The sequence below is a fragment of the Mytilus edulis genome, chromosome 11 (genome assembly GCF_963676685.1).
Source record: "Mytilus edulis chromosome 11, xbMytEdul2.2, whole genome shotgun sequence".
Classification (NCBI taxonomy): domain Eukaryota; kingdom Metazoa; phylum Mollusca; class Bivalvia; order Mytilida; family Mytilidae; genus Mytilus; species Mytilus edulis.
The window spans coordinates 1,235,814-1,254,565 of NC_092354.1; the positions used below are offsets into that span (position 1 = coordinate 1,235,814).

Below are 18,752 nucleotides of genomic sequence, written 5' to 3' on the forward strand. Positions count from 1 at the left end.
ACTAGACTTGAGAAATTCACTTTCTCGATGTCCAGCTTGGGTGAAGCCAAGTTAAACGTCGTAAGGTTAACAGAACACTGCTACATTTTTTCGCTTTATAAAGATGCCGAAACGTATGAAAGGAATGGACAGTGCTAATAGAGACATATAATACATGTCTCGGGTGCTAAAAAGTTCATTTCTAAATTATATAAGGGAAGTTTTACCCCCTTCTCTGACAACGTTGTCTCGACCATTTTTTGAACCATCTACGATTATATCATTACTTTTTTTGCGTTTACAACCGAACTGTCGAACCTGTATTGCTTGAAAGAAGCATCCCCGTTATCAAGGGATTCATTATAAGCCCGTATTTTACGATTACTTGACCATACATGGCTCTTTTTCAAATGGATAAGGGAATAAAACAAAACGAAAATTTTGTGTAAATATATATAAAATATCGATATTTGTCAACTAATCATCAATAAATCTTAATTAAATATTGCTTTAAATTTAATGTAAACAGAGGATGGCTTGGATAAGGAATAGTATTTAATGCTAAAAAAAGACACAGGTGTAAACAGGAAGTTATGTCAGCCAGTAAGGGAGATAATTTGGGAGGGAAAGACCTGAAAGAAGTATTGTCAAATCTTGACAAACTTATCTGGTGGCATGTATTCAAATGTTTATAAAATTATCAAACAAAACCTTTAAAGGTGGTAGTTGTTTCAATTGGCATACATAATGTATTTGATTGGTAATTCACCTTTGAAATAAAAAAATCTCTTTAAAATATTTTTAAAGGATTTCTTTCATATTCATAATTGGAATATTTTAGCCTTTTTTTTTAAGCAAGTCTTTGATAAGATTTGAATATTATTAAAAGGGCAATTTCATTTCTTCCTTTGAAATACTATACTCATTTTTATTGAAATGTTGTACTTTGCTAGAAATGTTAATAAAAGTAAATGTAAAAAATACCAATCTTGTCATTGAAAACTTTCTCACAGAAGCTGACAATGACTTTATTGTTGGTCCTACATGTTCTGCAACATCACCTGTTAGTGATAAGAAATCTTCACATCTAGGCAGTCTGGTATAGACCCACCATGGAAAAGACTTCTCCTTGGGTTTTATAGACAGATAATATGAGGATTATATGTATTTACAATGGAGACAAAAAGACTTTTCTTCTATCATGTCTATATCCAGACAATAACATTAGCAAACAAAGGGGTAACTTCCATGAGCATGATGAGGACATCATTACAAGAGAAAACATCAATAGCATTATATAAGAAAAACACATAACAAATCAATTACAAACCAACCGCGCGCCGCGACAAAGTTACTGAGAATTGTCGAAAATCACGCGCTTACCACAGCGCTATCCATAAATCCTGGGGAGAACACTGATCACAACTAATTCAAATTTTCTGAAGATAAAAACCAATTACCCCACATCTATGATTAGTGATACATTATTAAAATGTAATAACATATACATGTAGCCTAGATGAAATTTATTTTGATAATCACATTTATCTAAGGAGACGACCATTTGATATACTAGACGTGCAAAATAAATTGTGTTACCATGGTTACTGACATCGATTTACAACAGCCTGCAAACTGCACAAGCCTTAAAATGGTGGGAAAAAGATTACATAAAGTGATCTGGTACAAGGGTTAAAAATGTGATTACCCAGTGATCTGGAAGGTTTTTTTCACTATGGTCCCAGGGCCTCTCGAAAATAAATTCAATGGGCCATTTTAAAAAATAATGGGCCATTTGAATTGACTTCTGTAAAAAATAAACAAGAGTGCACACGCTGAAATGTCTCACCTTCTATACTAATCATTGATATTATGTTGATAGTCCTAAGTATAAAGCTAAGCTTTAATACAACTGTCACATAAACTTAACATTAACCAAGATAACTAAACAAAGACCAATGAACCTTGAAAATGAGGTCAAGGTCAGATGAACTATGCCAGGCAGACATGTACAGCTAACAATGCTTCTATACAACATATATAGTTGACCTATTACTTATAGTTTAAGAAAAATAGACCAAAACACAGAAACTTAACACTGTGCAATGAACCGTGAAAATGAGGTCACGGTCAAATAAAACCTGCACGACTGACATAAAGATCATAAAATATTTCCATACACCAAATATAGATGACCTATGGCATATAGTATTAGATAAAAAGACCAAAACTCAAAAACTTAACTTTGACCACTGAACCATGAAAATGAGGTCAAGGTCACATGACATCTGCCCGCTAGATAGGTACACCTTACAATCATTCCATACAACAAATATAGTAGACCTATTGCATATAGTATGAGGAAAACAGACCAAAACACAAAAATTTAACGTTAACCACTGAACCATGAAAATGAGGTCGAGGTCAGATGACACCTGCCAGTTGGACATGTACACCTTACAGTCCTTCCATACACCGAATATACTAGTCCTATTGCTTGTAGTATCTGAGATATGGACTTGACCACCAAAACTTAACCTTGTTCACTGATCCATGAAATGAGGTCGAGGTCAAGTGAAAACTGTCTGACAGACATGAGGACCTTTCAAGGTACGCACATATCAAATATAGTTATCCTATTACTTATAATAAGAGAGAATTCAACATTACAAAAAATCTTAACTTTTTTTTCAAGTGGTCACTGAACCATGAAAATGAGGTCAAGGACATTGGACATGTGACTGACGGAAACTTCGTAACATGAGGTATCTATATAAAAAGTATGAAGCATCCAGGTCTTCCACCTTCTAAAATATAAAGCTTTTAAGAAGTTAGCTAACACCGCCGCCGCCGCCGGATCATTATCCCTATGTCGAGCTTTCTGCAACAAAAGTTGCAGGCTCGACAAAAAAGTATCAGTATATTTTTGCAAAAAGGTGTTGGTACTTACCTTTAACAGTCAGAGCTAGGTCAGACATAAATAAGTCTGAATCTGCTTTTGACTCATAGAGGTCTAAATTTGTAAGTTTTATGATTTGTCTCCCTTTAATGCAAGACAAAATACAACTTTAATAAGTCAAATATTGTTAAGCAAGAAATAATTGACCAAAATCAAAAAGTTGCAAATATCGACTCCTACAAGTCGATAAGTTACCAAAATTTGATAACTTCAAGACCCACGCATATTTATAAAAAGGTCATGCATCTAAATCAAATAATGACAACATTGAAAGACAATGCCTTGTCTTCTAAAGAAAAATGTGACTGAGAGTCTAAAAAATCAGAGATAATGTTAATTAACCTTACAACCACCTGGAACCACAATTAATGAGGTAAAACATCTGTGTTTAGTAAGGATGTTCAATTAGATAATTGAATACAGATAGCTAAAGTCCTTATGTCAGAACTCTCAGACAGGTTTTTGCTGTCATAGGTGGTGCACTTAGGCCACCAAGTAAAATTAAGTTTTTTCATCAACATAAATAGACCTAAACAAGTCTGTCATTTTCTGACTTAGATAAGTCTAAAATTGAAAGCACATTTTTATAATAAATACATGTTTTGACTTCTTTAAGTCAAAAACAAAAATAGACTTGTTTATGTCTGAGCTCTGACTGTTTATGATTTTAAATAAAATCATGGATATTGTTCCTGTGATTTTGTAATTTCAATTTCAATGAATATATATACAATAACTTCTTCCAACCCCAACAATATTTAAGTTAACCTTTATTTACTATGTTTAAACTGGTACTGTTGCCTTGTTCATGTTAATTTTTTTTTTTGTACATTAATGATTAAATTTGGGTCTTTGTCGATACCATACTTATTCCAGACGTTTTGTATCAGAGGACATTTCATGCAGTTCGTCTGCACTTCTTGTATTATTATAACTTCATCACGGTGACAAGAATAACAGTATAGAGTACCATTAATTCATAGAACAAAACAACAAATCGCTGAAGTCATGTTTACAAAATGTCAAAACGAGCCAAAGACCAAAAATTGACAAGGACAGTTAAGCGTCTTTTATGGAGACAAAAATTATATTCCTAAAAAGTCTTTGGGGTTCTTCAATCGAAATAATACCAAGCTAAACTAAATGAGATTATTATAAGAGTTAAATCTCGTCTGTACTAGCCAAATTTCACAAATTTAAAGATGTTTATAAAAAAAAATATATCATGAATGAGGCCACGGTTTTTTAATTTGTTGGTTTACGGATTTTCCCCATGAAAAAGTTGGGTCGGTCGGTCGGGATAAAAAAAGAAAAAAAAATCATCTTTGAAAACAGAAAAATATGCAAAATCAATATATATTTCACCTTTCTAACAATATGTTTGTTATGCCATTTTATCATCATTTCTTAAATTTTAGTTCAATGAAATATTATTGCTCAGCTGTTATAAACATCGCATGACATTGTCTAATAAGTTACAGTAAAAAAAAGGGGGGTGCACGGACAAAAATGAAATTAAATCGTCATTTCAGAAACAAGAAAAATAGATTCACGTAGCTCTTAATCAATTCCAGAAAACTTGGTGAATAATGATCTTCAAGCACGAAAACTGATAAAGAAAAAAAATGTAAAAACGTCGTACGAAAATAAGTTTCAACACACGTGTCAAAAACCTAATAGACTCGTCCATTGGAAAAACGAGATTATCGGGTCAATCTGTTGTCTCGCATTCCCGTTTTTTTATCCAAATGGACGATAATTTTTTTATTATCTATGAAACAAGAAAATTCCAAATGATTTGTTAATATTCAATACTTCAACTTGATGCCTTCAACCTATCCACATTTGGACAAGTCTATTTCTATGAGATGATGCATCTTACGGACTGATGACAAATAAGGGAAACGAACTTATTGTGTAATTGGTTTTACATTTGAAAATGCCTGTACCAAGTCAGGAATATGACAGTTCTTGTCCATTCGTTTTTGATGCGTTTTGTTATTTGATTTTGCCATGTGATTATGGACTTTCCGAATTGATTTTCCTCTGAGTTCAGTATTTTTGTGATTTTACTTTTTAAACACAAGTTTCGTTCCGCAAAATTATTTGTGCAAACGACATTTCAAGGTCAGTTATTATGATAATTGATTTGTCTATATTTAAAAACGTAAACTGGAAGTTTTATTTTTTCACAACAGCAAGTGTTATCAATTTTTTTAGTGATTCAGGGATGATTCCACTATATAGTTTAGGGCCGCTGAGCGGTCCTACAATCGGCCAGCGGCCCCAAAAATATTGTTGTGAATATAAATTCCCAATTCTTGAAAATAAAATAGAAATCGATATTTCCGGAAAAGTTTCTGTCACCGATTTAGGCAACTATGAATTTTCTTATCGCACCGCGGGTAAATTATCACGTTGTGACCCCCTATGAGATTGTAGGGGGTTAGTAAATTTCCGTGATAGGGGGTTCATGACTCGTTGATGGTGACGTCATCTATTAATGTTGTTGTGGTTCAGCAGCCGGATTCAATTGATTAAAATGTTATGGGAGTATTTGATCTCGTAAAATCAGATCGACAGGCAGGTTGATTAAAAAGATGCTTTTTGTCAAAATGGATGTCAAAGCAGACCTCGGCAAATTGTTGATCATTGTTATATAGCAATATTGATGGATAAATTTTAATGAGCGCCGATATAGTAATATCAGATCGCTCAGCAAAGCCGGTTATAAAATTTGATGAAAACTTGTTTTGCCAAAGAAATTATTTTATAGTTTGCTATATTTCCTCAAACATGTCAAAAGACAAAGGTTTGACATTGTTTTTGAAAATGAAGTTGATGATAGACTATTCATGAAATTCGATGTGATCATTATGGAACTGTTTCAAAAGTTATGAAAATGATCCAAATGAATTCGACAATTTGCCAGCTCAATTTGAAATCCATTTGAATCAAGGTAAATTTATAAAGATGACCTGTTGAAAAAATACCCTACTGATGATTTTTATGTGGTTTATGTTAGAAATGTATGTTCTTGTGATAGGCCTAAGTTACCATAGCTAAGATGATAATGCATCATGTGCAATGATATTTATGTGACAACTTCCAATAACTGTCAAGTGATCTGGTAATCATGTGTATCAAAATCAGTAACCTATCCAAAATTATTGGACCACAGATAAATTATCACGTTGTGATTGGTTAAATGCCGTCACGTGGTGACCCCCTATGAGACCGCATGGGGCTTGTAAGTTTCATATGGGGTTCATGACGAGTTAATGGCGACGTCATCTATTAATGTTGTTGTGTTTCATTGTTTATTTTTCAACAAAACGCCGCAAAAAAGTCCAGCGTCCGATAAATTCGTTATACGGTTAACTACTGACCCCCTACGGATCCATAGAGGGTTAGTAAAATCCATAGAGGGTGAGATGCTGTATATAATATATATAAGATATCTTATAAAATGAGATTATATGAGATATCTTGAAACTTGAGATTATATGAGATTTCTTGAAACTTGAATAACAATGAATAAACAGTAAAAGGGCTTGCCATAATTTTCTGTTGTACAGGAAAATAATATTAATTAGTCTTAGATGCATCAGAAAATTCCCAATTAGGATAAAAATTCCCAATTTGATTTTCAGGGGACCCATTTGAAAACACCTGGAATCATCCCTGTGATTAATGCATTTCATTTCATAAAAAAATTTATTTTAATTATTTTTCAGGGATAATGCATTTCTTAGGGTCGGTGGCAATAAAAAAGCATGAAAAGTCAATTTTATTTTTATTCTGGAAATCGGCAAAATCGGGTCGGCGGATCCGTAAACCAACAAATTAAAAAATCCTGGCCTGAGGGTTAATTACGTTTTTTGGGTTATCAATATCAGATAGACCGCATGGTTCTATTATTACTATAGGAAAACACCCGAGACGTTAAATTGCATGGTTCTATTATCAGGCCACAGACCACAATTAATTCCTCTATCAGTTCTTTATAACGTTTTGAATCATTAAAAAAATTGCACCATGCACTTTTGTCAAATTTTTTGTGTGTGTAATGTATAGTCCTAGTCCGTTTTGTAGTCCAAATATATATCTAAAATTCAGAAAGATTGAACCAATCACTTTTACAAATTTAGCTAATACACATCCATACCCCTATTGACAAGTCAAGAGATGTTCCAAAAACTGTAAATATTACCTTTTTGCACTTGGCCTAATCACTCATTCCATATCAAAATCAGTTTAAATACAACATCCAAAAATTTATTTCATCTCTCTTCTTTCATTTCCACCAAAAAAAATCTAATTAAAAGGAACTATATTTGTGGAGAACGAAAAGCGGGGTCATTAATTGTTGTCTTGGGCCTATTAGGGGCCTAAAACTTGACAAATTCTGATAAAACTTGGCATGATTTAAGCTTAGTATATTATAAAACAGTTTACAAAGTTTCAAAGCCATATGATACCAAATAAAAACAAGAGGCTCTCAAGAGCCTGAATCGCTCACCTTAATTCTTTTGGTTAAATCTCTCATCAATGATTATTTTGGCTTTTCAATTTATTTAAATGTTTTTTGGATTGTCCTATTTTCTTCAAAAGCCAAAAAAAATAATCATTTTCTCCTATGTTCTATTTAAGCCATAGGAGCTTTGTTTCTTGACATACAAGGAAATAAAATATAAAATTTATACTAGATACTCTGAAACTCATTTAGCCTAAGTTTGGCTGAAATTGATACAGCAGTTTCAAAGGAGAAGATTTTTTAAAGTAAGTCAACATGATGAACAAATTGTGAAAAAAGTCTTTAAAGGGCAATAACTCCTTAAGGGGTCAATTGACAATTTTGGTCAATTTGACTTAATTGAAGATCTTACTATGCTGAACATTATTGCTGTTTACAGTTTATTTCTATCTATAATTATATTCAAGATAATAAACAAAAACAGCAAAATTTCCTTAAAATTATCAATTCAGGGGCAGCAACCCAACAACAGGTTGTCTGATTGATCTGAAAATTTCAGGGCAGATAGATCTTGACCTGATAAACAATATTACCTACGTCAGATTTGCTCTAAATGCTTTGGTTTTTGAGTTATAAGCCAAAAACTGCATTTGACCCCTATGTTCTATTTTTAGCAATGGCGACCATGTTTGTTGATAGATCATAACTTCGGATACAATTTACAAACTAGATACCCTAAGGAACATTCAGTTAAAGTTTGGAAGTATTTGGCCCAGTAGTTTCAGAGGAGAAGATTTTTGTAAAAGATTACTAAGATTTACGAAAAATGGTTAAAAATTGACTATAAAGGGCAATAACTCCTAAAGGGGTCAACTGACCATTTCCATCATGGTGACTTATTTGTAAATCTTACTTTGCTGAACATTATTCCTGTTTACAGTTTATCTCTATCTATAATAATATTCAAGATAATAACCAACTAGAGGCTCTCAAGAGCCTGTATCGCTCACCTGATTCTACTTGGGTTTTTGAAATCATATGAAAAAATATAAAATTTGGCTAAAAGTGACAACACAACCTCATTGATAAGGAAAGGAACATGTTTAATTTCATTCAAAAGTCCCCCACTGGCGGCCATCTTGGATGGCGGATCGGCTACAAAGTAACAACACTTGGTCAGCACCTCATAAGGAACATTCATGCCATGTTTGGTTTTATTCCATTCAGTGGTTCTCTAAAAGAAGTCATTTGTATGCATTTCCCATAGGGTCCTATGTTAAACTAAGTCCCCTGCTGGCGGCCATCTTGGATGATGGATCTGCTACAAAGTAACAACACTTGGTCAGCACCTCATAAGGAACATTCATGCAATGTTTAGTTTTATTCCATTCAGTGGTTCTCTAAAAGAAGTCATTTGTATGCATTTCCAATAGGGTCCTATGTTAAACTAAGTCCCTGCTGGCGGCCATCTTGGATAATGGATCGGCTACAAAGTAACAACACTTGGTCAGCACCACATTAGGAACATTCATGCCATGTTTGATTTCATTCCATTCAGTGGTTCTCTAAAAGAAGTCATTTGTATGCATTTCCCATAGGGTCCTATGTTAAACTAAGTCCCATGCTGGCGGCCATCTTGGATGATGGATGGGCTACAAAGAAACAACACATGGTCAGCACGGCATAAGGAACATTCATGCAATGTTTGGTTTCATTCCATTCAGTTGTTCTCTAAAAGAAGTCATTTGTATGCATTTCCCATAGGGTCCTATGTTAAACTAAGTCCCCCGCTGGCGTCCATCTTGGATAATGGATCGGCTACAAAGTAACAACACTTGGTCAGCACTCCATAAGGAACATTCATGCTATGTTTGGTTTCATTCCATTTAGTGGTTCTCTAGAAGAAGTCATTTGTATGCATTTCCCATAGGGTCCTATGTTAAACTAAGTCCCCCGCTGGCGGCCATCTTGGATGATGGATCGGCTACAAAGTAACAACACTTGGTCAGCACTCCATAAGGAACATTCATGCTATGTTTGGTTTCATTCCATTTAGTGGTTCTCTAGAAGAAGTCATTTGTATGCATTTCCCATAGGGTCCTATGTTAAACTAAGTCCCCCGCTGGCGGCCATCTTGGATGATGGATCGGCAACAAAGTAACAACACTTGGTCAGCACCTCATAAGGAACATTCATGCCATGTTTGGTTTCATTCAATTCAGTGGTTCTCTTAAAGAAGTCATTTGTATGCATTTCCCATAGGGTCCTATGTTAAACTAAGTCCCCTGCTGGCGGCCATCTTGGATGATGGATCGGCTACAAAGTAACAACACTTGGTCAGCACCCCATAAGGAACATTCATGCTATGTTTGGTTTTATTCCATTCAGTGGTTCTCTAAAAGAAGTCATTTGTATGCATTTCCCATAGGGTCCTATGTTAAACTAAGTCCCCGGCTAGCAGCCATCTTGGATGATGGATCCGCAACAAAGTAACAACACTTGGTCAGTACCTCATAAGGAACATTCATGCCATGTTTGGTTTCATTCCATTCAGTGGTTCTCTAAAAGAAGTCATTTGTATGCATTTCCTATAGGGTCCTATGTTAAACTCAGTCCCCCGCTGGCGGCCATCTTGGATGATGGATCGGCTACAAAGTAACAACACTTGGTCAGCACCTCATAAGGAACATTCATGCCATGTTTGGTTCCATTCCATTCAGTGGTTCTCTAGAAGAAGTTCAAAATGTAAATTGTTAACGACGACGACGACGGACGACGACGGACGACGGACGCCAAGTGGTGAGAAAAGCTCACTTGGCCCTTCGGGCCAGGTGAGCTGAAAACAGCAAAATTTCCTTAAAATTACCAATTCAGGGGCAGCAACCCAACAACAGGTTGTCTGATTCATCTGAAAAGGAGTATGTTCGATAAGGTCCTAAAATGGCCCCCTTTTTTAGCGTAAATTTCAAATTCGGATTTATTGACCAATATCACGATAAATTATAGCTAATACATTGACTAGATAGGATATAAGCAATTTTGTTGAAAATTTTACGTTTCTGCGTTTCATTATGACGTCACAAGTTGTACTCATATTGATTTTTCGCGAAAAAATCAATGAAAATGGGTAAATTTCCAAAGATTATTTGACAGGAAACATAGAGCGCATACGTCGACAACAAAGATCTTTTAAAATAATGTTTGTGAAGACATTTAACATGTCTTATTTAAATATTAAGTTTGTCGACGCCTGCGCTCTATGTTTCCTGGTCCTTTATTTGGTTGAAATCCAGCTGATTTTGTCAAATTTCACCAAAATCCCTTATCTTGACCTTTTTGGGATGTAAAAATCAACGTGTTAGAATTAAACTTTGACAAAAAAAGCTCTGTTTAACTTTCTCACATGTCTCTAAGGCAACTTAAAACAATTATTGTCTTGTAACCATGAACTTTATAATTGGGGCCAAATATGGCACTTACCGAACTTACTCCTTTCAGGGCAGATAGATCTTGACCTGATAAACAATATTACCCCATGTCAGATTTGCTCTAAATGCTTTGGTTTTTGAGTTATAAGCCAAAAACTGCATTTGACCCCTATGTTCTATTTTTAGCAATGGCGACCATGTTTGTTGATAGATCATAACTTCGGATACAATTTACAAACTAAATACCCTAAGGAACATTCAATTAAAGTTTGGAAGTATTTGGCCCAGTAGTTTCAGAGGAGAAGATTTTTGTAAAAGATTACTAAGAATTACGAAAAATGGTTAAAAATTGACTATAAAGGGCAATAACTCCTAAAGGGGTCAACTGACCATTTCCGTCATGTTGACTTATTTGTAAATCTTACTTTACTGAACATTATTCCTGTTTACAGTTTATCTCTATCTATAATAATATTCAAGATAATAACCAAAAACAGCAAAATTTCCTTAAAATTACCAATTCAGGGACAGCAACCCAACAACGAGTTGTCTGATTCATCTGAAAATTTCAGGGTAGATAGATCTTGACCTGATAAACAATATTACCCCATGTCAGATTTGCTCTAAATGCTTTGGTTTTTGAGTTATAAGCCAAAAACTGCATTTGACCCCTATGTTCTATTTTTAGCAATGGCAACCATGTTTGTTGATAGATCATAACTTCGGATACAATTTACAAACTAGATACCCTAAGGAACATTCAATTAAAGTTTGGAAGTATTTGGCCCAGTAGTTTCAGAGGAGAAGATTTTTGTAAAAGATTACTAAGAATTACGAAAAATGGTTAAAAATTGACTATAAAGGGCAATAACTCCTAAAGGGGTCAACTGACCATTTCCGTCATGTTGACTTATTTGTAAATCTTACTTTACTGAACATTATTCCTGTTTACAGTTTATCTCTATCTATAATAATATTCAAGATAATAACCAAAAACAGCAAAATTTCCTTAAAATTACCAATTCAGGGACAGCAACCCAACAACGGGTTGTCTGATTCATCTGAAAATTTCAGGGTAGATAGATCTTGACCTGATAAACAATATTACCCCATGTCAGATTTGCTCTAAATGCTTTGGTTTTTGAGTTATAAGCCAAAAACTGCATTTGACCCCTATGTTCTATTTTTAGCAATGGCGACCATGTTTGTTGATAGATCAAAACTTCGGATACAATTTATAAATTAGATACCCTAAGGAACATTCAGTTAAAGTTTGAAAGTATTTGGCCCAGTGGTTTCAGAGAAGATTCTTGAAATAGTTTACGACGACAGACGACGGACGACAACGGACGCCAAGTGATGGCATAAGCTCACTTGTCCCTTCGGGATAGGTGAGCTAAAAAGCCAATCAGAGCGTTCTCCGTATCATGGTGTTTAGATCGCAAGAACCACAACTATTATACCTCCTTAGACATGTTAGAGAGGACAATTATTTTTCGCGTTTATCTACATCATGTACATGTAAATAACGATTATACTGCTTTAATATAAAGTTTCTCTGTATTCTGACTACTGTTTTCTTTGAAATGTTAAATATTTAAGGGATCATACCAGTTGCATAATATATATTAAAATAAGTAAAACATGTGGAAACAAGAATCACAGTGTCCATAGTACACAGATACCACATCGACACTACATGTAGTTCCGTTCACACCCCATTTGTCTTGAAGTTCATCTATCATCTTTCAATTGTATTGTTAGAAGTTTTAACAGTTCTCTTAATTCGTGTCACTAATGTGTATATAAAGGTAGTTTATCATGTTTATGGATAATATATGGATGACATTCACAATGTTCGACACGAAGTCATTTTGAATATAGATTTAAACAAGATCAACATGCGATGGCGCTTTGTTTGTCATTCTTTATCTTAAGTTCACAGTGAGACTTTACGACGTGTAAATTGATTAATTGCACCTTGTAAGTTAAGTACGTCCCCTGGGACCAGTATATGTACAAAAAATGTATCATCTGGCTTAACTTTCTGCTTTCAAAGCTGCCTGACAGCATATGGATTTATTTTAAGGTTTGAGTTTTGGGATGAGTTTTGGGAAGTCTTAATTAGGTTTGTTTTGTTTCTGTATAGTAACTTCCATTGTTCAGGTGAAGTATGACTGTGTTTTATATCTACTTCACCCCAATACTTAACCGAACCCTAGTCTATTTGAGCAATCTTCAGGGATGATTCCACTATATTGTTTAGGGCCGCTTAACGGCCCTTAAATCGGCCAGCGGCCCCAGAAAAATGTTTGTAAATATAAATTCCCAATTGAGGAAAATAAAACAAAAATTGGTATTTCCGGAAAAGTTTCCGTCACCGATTACGGCAACTTTAATTTTTCATAGTTTGTCGTCAAAACCTAGTAAAATCCGCATAAGAATGCTGACTATGATCGCATTTTATTAACAACGATTTAATTTAATTATGTCAACATGAGGTAAACAATTTTGGCGGCCGGATTCAATTGAAGTTAAAATGTTATGGGAAATTCGGTCTCGTAAAAGTAGATTGCTCAGCAGGTTGATCAAAAATATGCTTTTTTGTCAAAATGGGTGTCAAAACAGACCTCGATAAAGACCAAATTCAAATTTTGATATAACATTGATGAAGGAATTTTAATGATAAAAGCAGATTGCCCAGCAGATCCAGTTATGTAATTTGATTAAAACTTGTTTTGTAAATGAAATTATTTTATTTTGCTCTTTTTTCAGCAAAAGACAAAAGTTTGAACGTTTTTGAAAATAATGTTGAAGATAGACCATTCGTGAAATGAGACCCCCCTGAAATCAGGGCTTTCCATTGAAATTGAAGTAGAAGGCTGAATTAAAATTATAGGCGGCTGTAACATGCGTTCAGCGAAGCCGGACGCCCACCAAGCTGTAAGCTTGGTGCCTTACGGCAGGGGGTTTGGGGCGGCTCAAGGCCCCCAGAAGCTCTGGTATAAATAGAGCAAAATCCTGCATTCTCGCAATCTCCTGGCACCTAATTTCATCTTTCAAATGACCATTTTTTATGTATGAAATTAAAGAAAGAAAAAAAAATCTCAAAGAAATTTCATTTTTTTTATGTTATTTTTTTTTATTTTCATTACCTTATGCTTAAAACTCATTTACTTTTAAAGGAGATTTATTCATATAATAATCCGGTTTGTTAAAAAAATCTTGATCGATTTTTTTTTGCATAACTACGTGCATTTGTAAACAAATGACCCCCCCCCCCCCCCCCCCCCCCCCCCCTTTTCTCTTTTAAGACTGTAATACGCGTATTTAAACCATACAATTATTTCTTAAGCATTGACAGAAAATTGATATGTCCCCTGATTTTCTCTTTTTTTTTGTAAACTATTCAATAAGTCGGATACATAAATCATTTGGAAATGTTATTTATTTGAGGTCGAGTCGACAATATTCTACTTTCCTTTTTGACCTTGATTCTCTGAACACCACGTGGGCTTTGAAAAATGAACTTCAAAAGAGACTGTTTTCCAGATTCTGAACAATATGATCTACTACACTTTCTTTAATTTGACTGATATTATTCCATAACATAAGATTGTCATCCTAATCTGATTGTCTTCACGTTTTAAACACGGGCGCTTGGGTGTATGATACAGATTTTTTTTTTGGATTTTTTTTTTGCTGATTAAAATATTCAATTTTCTATATTTATACTACATATCTATCACTTCTGTGTATGAATGGATAGTAAAATTGGGTATTTTCTCTGGGTCGTTTAAATCACTCGAAACTAGGTGAGACATGCACAGAAGTGATAGATATGTATTATAAATATAGAAAATTGAATATTTTAATCAGCAAAAAAAAAAAATCAAAAAAAAAATCTGTATCATACACCCAAGCTCACTGGTTCAATTGCTTTAAATATCTTATCAATTAAATATATATACTTTTGTAATTGCTTTTCTGAACTGAGCTCAACAATTGGCCAGTTCTATTTGAAATACATTTAAATCAAGGTAAATAAAGATGATCTGTTGAAAAATTACCCAATGGGTGATTTTTTTCACTGGTTAATATGGCAAGCCGTTTTTCTATTAAATCTAACTTCAAGATATCTCATTAACTTATCTTATAAGATATCTTATATAATAGTTCATTAGATATTTGATATAGTTTGAAAGATATATCATAAAGTTTATATGATATCTTATATAGTTCACGAGATATCTTAAATAATTTATGAGATATCTTATAGTTTATAAGTTATCTCATATAATTTTCATTATCATATACTTAGACTAAATAACATATGATTTTTACCGTATGATAATAGCATTAAATTAAAGTATTTTCCATATTTTCCGAATTGGTGCTTAGCGGGCTGATATGAAAAGTTTATCATATGCTTCGATTGTGAAATTATGTTTCAGAAAAACTTAAAAACTGCATTTATTTAATATATTTTTTTTTTAATTTAATTTAATCATTTTACACAATATACTTTCCACTATTCAAATAATTGTTTTGTACACTACTTTGTAATGTTTTTCACTGAAAACGCAGCATTGAGGTGTATTTTCCGGAATTTGCCGAGTATCACCGGAATGCCATGTGATAACGTTACGGAAAGGCATGTGATAACAATCGAAGCATGTGATACACTTTTCATATCACCCCGCTAAACACCAATTCGAAAAATATGGAATTTACGTTAATTTAATGCTATTATCATACAGTAAAAATCATATGTTATTTAGTCTAAGTATATGATAAGATATCTTATACAAAACATATTTGTAAGATATTTCATATACTTTAAGATATCTTAAATAAACCTTATATATTATATGAGATATCTTATATATTACATGAGATATCTTATATATTACATAAGATATCTTATATATTACCAGATAATTTGAAATTTCGAATAAATAGCTAAACCGCTTGCCATAGGTTTATGTTAGCTAGTACTTGTGGTATATATGTTTTTGTAATAGGCCTCGTTTACCAAAGTTAATATGATAGTGAATCATATGCAATGATATTCTCATGTATTACAACTTCCCTAGTCTGAATCCAATAATTTCTTCAATCAGTATACAAGTGAAATTAACTTAATATTCATTTTCCTTTTTTTACAGGAAAATGATATTATTTCGTATTAGATTGTATGCATAAAAAAATCCCAATTGGGATAAAAATTCCCAATTTGATATTCAAGGGACCCATTTGAAAACACCTGGAATCATCCCTGAATCTTAATTATGATAGTATCAGATTTGAGGTATAATCCACCAATTAATGGTATTGAATTCCTGACCATGCTGACTAGTCCAAATAATTATAAGGCCGAGAAAAAAAAGATCGATGTTTCGGGTAACCCGACCGACCCTGTTTTTTTAGCCCCGACCCTAACTTTTTTATTGGATCTTCAAAAAAAATTAAAAAAAATTGTATCAACCGACCCCGTTTTTGACACAGGCTTCTGATAGATGACATAATATTTTTTCTCTCTTGCTTCTACTTGCATAGAAAGCCAGTAAAACATTTTAATAATGTCAAAAGGTATTCCAAATAGGTTAAAATCCAAGAAATTTGCACAGCAGGTGCTTCAAAAACATTGCAAATGGACACTTCCGGTTTTTGAAACTAATTGCGGATCCGGACTTGGAAAAACCATGATAATTTTCCGGATTTAATTTACGATGTCAAAAAAAAAAAAAAAAAAAAAAAAAAAGAATTCCGACCTACCGACCCTATTTTTCAAAATGATGTTACCGGAAACACATATCTTTTTTTTTTAGGCCTAACGTCTGGCAAGGCTATTTTCATTTTTTTTTCTGGGACGCCTTCCTATGACATACGTAGGAAGGTGTCCCAGAAAATTCATAGGAAGGTGTCCAAGAAAAAAAATTAAATAGCCTTGCCAGACGTCATAAATCATGTAAATAGGCCAAATAAAAAAGTATGTGTGGTTCCAGTTACATCTGAAAAAAAGTTAGGGTAGATAGGTAGGGATTTTTTTTATTTTATGTTTTTTTTTACATTGAGTCGATGGGTGCAACATTCTGACTTTAACAGTGCTTAATGAAAAATGGCAATAAATCTTTAGGGTAGGCTATTTTTAAGGGAGTTCGCTTCTCAGTTTCAAAGTAATTAACTTTTCAAAAGCTTAGTTTATATTGATCATGTTGATAGGGGATTAATAAAAGAATCCATAGAGCATAAAAAATATATAGGTCGCTGTGCTCGTTTTCGATATATAAGCCATTGAAATTTTGGCGGGAAAATATTTTCTCTTGACTTTTCATAGCTTTATTATTGACAAGTTAAAGTCTTCAAAAACTATTAAAAAGTAATTAAAATTTTAAAAGACTTAAACATGTTAAACAGACAGCTTTAAAACTACACATCATGTACATGTAAAAGAATTATAAAAAGAAAAATGGGGGTTATCGGGCAAAATTTGTTTATGCATTCCAACGGATAAAACCAGAGGATGCCTGAAAATCTGACCAAAATTCCAAAACATGACAGCCAGCTTCCTTAAGCTGAAATAGTAGGGACGGTAGGGTAACTGGAACCACATATATTTTTATTTGGCCTTAACGTGACGGTACCCAAATTGCACCTATTTTGACAGTTTTTTCACCTACATTTTTTTATGATAAAGAAAAAAAATTCCATTCTGTGTTTATTTTGTAGCCGTATCCTTCTTTATTATATAGGAACACTAATTTGATTGTTAATCCATACGGAATCATAAGAAAATTGGTCTAAACTGACCTCCAAACCATCAATGATTCTGAAATGAGGAGTACCCAAATTGCATCCATGCTTAAATTCGCACTGTCAAAATTCTGATAACAGAGCTTTTGTTTAATTTCTTCAAATATTTTGAACAATTAGATATTAGTCCATGCTTACTCTTTATTTTTTTTAAATGGAGACTAGTAACATATTGTATTTGATCATTTTAAAAAGATGACGTTTTGATGACGTCGCCATGCGACGTTTCAGTAAAAGACAGTATACATTTTGCTTTTTCAGTAAACACTTCACCTGTTGATAAATACTGTGAACGTTTTGTGCATATCTAAATAGTTTGACCTATGTTGAAAGATGTGCATAGTATCAAATCATAAAAATACAAATTGTTTACGGTCTCTAGGAAATCTTGTAAGATTATTTTAACTATTTTGGCTTAATAGGTGCAATTTGGGTACCGTTACGTTACATGTATTTGGACTAATTTCTGACCCTTTTTACATTGTAAGCACAATTTTAATTCTAAATGCATTTATAAGTCTTAATGAAAGGTTCAAGACAAGCTTTTTATAAAAAAAATACTTGCCACAAAAAAAAATGGCAAACATCAGCGCCGCCTGGTGTCTAAAAACTTTTCAACGGCATTAAGTTTTACTGTCTTTTAACTTTCAAATTTGGTTTCATAAATACTTTAACCTTAAAGAAAATAAAAATACTCAGTTAAACGTTCAATTGAACATTTCTTCTCAGTCATCATTTAGAAAGTTTCGTCCAAATGCAAAGAAAAAGAGATATGGAAACCCGGAAATGTGTCCATAGACCTGTTGCTGTGTTCAAAATGTAAATATAAAATATTTTTTAAAATGAGATAAAATGAGTACGGCCTATGTCAATTCTTCACTTGAGTCAGATATAACAGAAATATTCAAAACTTACCATTTAAAGTCATTGAAATGACATCTTCTTGGTTAAAAATAATTGTCTGTAGTTTGAGAATTGAGAACAGGAAGCTTCAAATGTCAAAACGAGACACCGAATGACGGGATTGGGACAAGTCGGACCAGGAAAACTCGGACCAGTTTTAAAAAAACTCGGATTAGATTGAACGATCTGA

At 33.4% G+C, this 18,752-nt stretch overlaps 1 protein-coding gene across 1 annotated transcript in view; it reads right to left on the bottom strand.

Annotated features, from left to right (window-relative positions):
• The window catches only part of LOC139494781 (uncharacterized), a 100,500-nt gene extending 81,824 nt beyond the window's left edge, over positions 1 to 18,676 (bottom strand). The window contains exon 1 of the mRNA XM_071282973.1: positions 18,575 to 18,676. The gene's annotated coding sequence lies outside the window, so the exon portion shown is untranslated. The remainder of the gene's footprint in view (positions 1 to 18,574) is intronic.
• Positions 18,677 to 18,752: the final 76 nt, after the last annotated feature.